Source organism: Lampris incognitus, chromosome 2, assembly GCF_029633865.1.
Source record: "Lampris incognitus isolate fLamInc1 chromosome 2, fLamInc1.hap2, whole genome shotgun sequence".
Classification (NCBI taxonomy): Eukaryota; Metazoa; Chordata; class Actinopteri; order Lampriformes; family Lampridae; genus Lampris; species Lampris incognitus.
Genome location: NC_079212.1, coordinates 47,732,744 through 47,737,782, shown reverse-complemented (window position 1 = coordinate 47,737,782; position 5,039 = coordinate 47,732,744).

Sequence of the window (5,039 nt, the reverse complement as noted above, 5' to 3'; positions counted from 1 at the left end):
CCGACAAATCTGCAGCAACTGCGTGATGCTATCATGTCAATATGGACCAAACTCTCTGAGGAATGTTTCCAGTACCTTGTTGAATCTATGCCACGAAGGATTAAGGCAGTTCTGAAGGCAAAAGGGGGTCCAACCCGGTACTAGCAAGGTGTACCTAATAAAGTGGCCAGTGAGTGTATATATATATATATATATGGTAGCTTCGTTCTCCATGGCTCACGCCGGGGTCACCAATGAGGAGGATGAAAGAAAGGAGACGAGACCGCTTCTCCTTTTGACCACAAAGCCGCGGGGTCGTTTATTTCCTCCAACTAAAAATAAGTCAGCAGCTCATTCTCTAAACCTCGGCCTCATGTCTACCTACAATTCCCCTTGCTAACCCCTGCCCACTGTCTTAAAGGTACCGTCTCTGGCCCGCATGGTGAATATGTAACCTGCAAGTAGGTCACTACACCCGCCCCAACAGAATTCACCATGACAAAAAGAAAAAAAGAAAAAAATCAACGTGGCAGGGGACGAATAATGCGGCCAAAACGGCTCCTCTTGATGGGTGTAGGGGCAGGGGGGCGTCCACGCCGAGGGGGCTGGGCCAGTTGAACCGGCCTGTCCAAGTGCAGGTGAGCCGGCTTGAGGCGGTCCACCGAAACCCACTCCTGCTTACCACCGACATCCACAACAAAGTTCTTAGCCCCCGCTGCCAGGACACGGAAGGGGCCATCGTAGGGGGGCCGCAGGGGGGTACGGTGGGCGTCATGCCGGATGAAGACGTACCCAGCCGACCGCAGGTCCTTGGGGATGTAAGACTGAGGGAGGTCGTGCCGCGAAGTTGGAACTGGAGTGAAAATGCCGGAGGCGTCCTGGAACAAAGCCCGTTGGCGGGCAGCAGACCAGGGTGGCGCACCATCTGGGAGAAATTCCCCCGGGACCCGCAGTGGCTGGCCGTAAACCAGCTCAGCCAATGAGGATTGGAGGTCTTCCTTAGGGGCGGTCCGCAGGCCAAGCATGACCCATGGGAGCCGGTCGACCCAGCTACTGTCTGTGAGGCTGGCTGGAAGAGCGGCCTTCATAGAACGATGAAACCGCTCACATAAACCGTTGCCCTGCGGGTTGTACGCCGTGGTGCGGTGCAGCTTCACCCCTAGGCTTTCAGCGACTGCAGTCCAGAGCTCGGATGTGAACTGCGGGACCCGGTCAGAAGTGAGGTCAGATGGCATGCCAAACCGGGCTACCCAGGACCCGATGAACGCCCGGGCCACCTCAGCAGACGTGGTGGTGACAACGGAATAGCCTCTGGCCACCTAGCGGTCCTGTCCACCATGGTAAGGAGATGAGTGAAACCATGGGAGGAGGGAAGGGGTCCTACTAGGTCCACATTGACATGGTCGAAACGCCTCCCAGGCACTGGGAACAGCGCCAGTGGTGCCTTGGTGTGGCGGTGAACCTTGGAGCACTGACACGCCACGCAGGTGCCTGCCCAGTCCTTGATGTCCTTCCTGAGGCCATGCCACAAGAACTTGGCCCCCACCAACTCCGTTGACGGCTTCACGCCTGGATGTGAAAGGCCATGGATGGCGTCGAAAACCCGTCGCCGCCAGCCCGTGGCTGACCCATGGAGATGTCACAGAGAAGCGTGGCCCCGGCGTCGTCGAACACCACATCCTTCAACTGCAGCCCGGTGTCAGCAGTCTGGTAGGCCTGCACTTCTGTGTCAGCAGCCTGGTCTGCAGCCATGGCTGCATAGTCAAGTCCCAAGTGGGTGGCCCCCAACATCGCCCGGGAGAGGCAGTCGGCGACGAAGTTGTCCTTGCCGGCGACGTGCCAGATGTCAGTGGTGAACTCGGAGATGTAAGAGAGCTGGCTTGGTGGCTTTGGCCATGGCATGGTCCACAAACACAGAGAACTGGCGGCCTTCCAGCAGGAACCGGAAGTGGTGGATGACGAGAAACAGGCCAAGAAGCTCCTGGTCGAAGGTACTGTATTTCTTCTCACTGCTGCGCAGCTGGCGGCTGAAAAAAGCAAGTTGCTGCCAGGCTCCGCCCACCCACTGCTCATACACTGCCCCCACGGTGTAATCTGAGGCATCCGTGGTGAGAGCTACTGGGGCAGTTGGTGATGCGTGCGCCAACAAGGCAGCGTCAGCCAGCGCAGCCTTAGCGTCCACAAACCCCCGGTTTCTCTCTTCCGACCAGTCCACTGGGCCCTTGGGGTCCTTACCCTTCAGAGCCTCATACAGGGGGCGCATGAGATGAGCCGCCCGGGGAATGAACCGGTTGTAAAAGTTCACCATGCCCAGGAACTCCTGCAGGGACTTCACCGTGTTCGGGCGTGGGAACCTGGCGACGGCGTCCACCCTGTCGGGGAGGGGGGTTGCTCCGTCCTTTGTAACCCGGTGCCCGAGGGAATCAATGGCTGGCAGGCCCAACTGGCACTTTGCCGGGTTGACGATGAGCCCATGCTGGCTGAGCCGTTCGAACAGCTGCCGGAGGTGGACCAGGTGCTCCGCTGCGGACGTACTGGCCACGAGAATGTTGTCCAGGTAAACAAACAGGAACGGCATATCTCGCAGCACAGAGTCCATGAGCCGCTAAAAGGTCTGTGCAGCCCCATTGAGCCCAAACGGCATCCTCAGGAACTCGAAAAGGCCGAACGGCGTGATTACTGCCGTCTTCAGCACATCCTGCGGGCGGACCGGCATCGGCGCACGAGGTCCACCTTGGAGAAGATGACCGCCCCCGCCAAGTGCACGGAGAAGTCCTGGATGTGCGGGACGGGGTAGCGGTCGTCGTGGCGTTGCTGAGGCGGTGGTAATCGCCACATGGGCGCCAGCCACCTTTAGCCTTCGTGACCATATGCAGGGGGGGAGTTCCCATGGACTGTCGGAGCGGCGCACGATGCCGAGGCGCTCCATGTTGGCAAACTCCTCCTTGGCGATGGCGAGCTTGGCTGGGTCGAGGCGCCGTGCACGGGCGTAGACTGGGGGCCCCTGGTGTTGACGTAGTGTTCCACTCCATGCTTGGCGACTGCTGATGAGAAGATGGGCGTTGTGACGTCCGGAAACTCAGCGAGCAGACGCTGAAATTCATCCCCGGTGGCAATCATGTTGGACAAGCCGATGGGACCCGCCTCCCGCAGCGTAGGAGACGGCGTCAATCAAGCGGCGGTTTTTAACGTCTACCAACAGTCCATAAGCGCGCAGAAAATCCGCACCCAGGAGAGCAATGGACACCTTCGCCATTACAAAGTCCCAGCCGAACCACCGACCTCCAAAAACCACCTCCACATACCTCGTGCCATAGGTGCGTACGGGGGTGCCGTTGGCAGCATCCATAGGGGGGCCGAATCCGCCGGCCATCGCGTCCACTGGTGTCGCAGGCAGGATGCTCCGCTGCGCGCCCGAATCAACTAGCAACCGCCGGCCGGAGATGGTGTCCTGGATAAACAGCAACATGCCTTCTTGGCCAACGCTCAGGGCTGCTACTGAGCGCCGGCCCTGGCTTTTCCCGCCCTGCTGAAAGCGCATGGTGCACGGCATTGCTTGGCTTTGGTTCCGAACCGAGCATGGTAGAAGCACAGTCCCCCCTGAGTCCTGCTGCCGCGGCGACGCCCGCAGCCTCAACCGGCGGAGGTGGAAGAGCGCGGGGAGGCAGCAGAGCGGCCGCACACTGCTGTCGGCTGGCCAGAGAAGTCCCGTCAGCCTCCGCGGCCATCTCCCGGAAGCTGCTGGTGGTGGACAACTTGGACCCGGCCAAGGCAGCACGGACGTGCGAGGGGAGCTGACGGAGGAACAGCTGGCCGAAAAGGAAGGCGGGGTCGCACGAACCCAGCATGCTCAGCATCTTGTCCATTGGCTCCGATGGCTTGCCGTCTCCCAGGCCTTGCAGCGGAAACCACCAGTCCGCCCGCTCCACTTCCGCTAGCTCAAAAGCCTGCAGCAAGTGTCTCGGGGGGGCTTGCAGCAGGCCCAATATCCGTGACGCCGTAGATGCTCCGAGTGCCGCCACGACGTAGTGGTACCTGGTCTCATCCACGGTGATGTTCCTGATAGTGAACTGGGCTTCGGTGTGAGCGAACCACGCTGCCGCAGCCGCTTCCCGGAAGTCGGGCAGTTTGAGCGGGACGGCGTTAGCCACTGCCGCTGCACTGGTAGCTGCGTTCTCCATGGCTCACGTCGGGGTCACCAATGTGGAGGATGAAAGAAAGGAGACGAGACCGCTTCTCCTTTTGACCACACAGCCGTGGGGTCCTTTATTTCCTCTAACTAAAATAAGTCAGCAGTTCAGTCTCTAAACCTCAGCCTCGTGTCTACCCACAATTCCCCTTGCTAACCCCGCCCACTGTCTTAAAGGGACCGCCTCTAGCCCGCATGGCGAATATCTAACCTGCAAGTAGGTCACTACTTTCTCTCTCTCTCTCTCTCTCTCTCTCTCTCTCTCTCTCTCTCTCTCTCTCTCTCTCTCTCTCTCTCTCTCTCTCTCTCTCTCTCTCTCTCTCTCTCTCTCTCTCTCTCTCTCTCTCTCTCTCTCTCTCTCTCTCTCTCTCTCTCTCTCTCTCTATATATATATATAAGTTTATTGTTTCTTATTTAAAGAGGTTAAGTGGACACAGTCGTGGCTTGTTGACTGGTGGGCCAGTCTTGACTCTCACCGCCTCCTGTCAAACACTCAGACCAGCTCTTTTAACAGTGTTGTGCCGTGTTAGAGGCCATTTGGCCCAATGGCAGACATATTTATACTGGAATGGGTTCGCTTCCATCTTAAAGGTACTATCTGTAATGGCCCACGCCGCCACGGCTGTGCCGAGTACTGCAACGACACCAGTGCTCTGCAAGAAACACGACAAGTATCTTTCTGTCCGGTCAACATCGTGCAACTGTTTGAACTGAAAGCCTCAAAAAGAAATAAAAAGCGATGCAGCATCCCACATAAAGCACACAACGTTAACCGTGTGAGCGAAACAGCAGCAGACGTGCAGCGGACAGCCGCTGCTGCAGACTGAACCTGCTGAACTCTCAGCACCACCTGGGAGCCGGATGGGGCTTG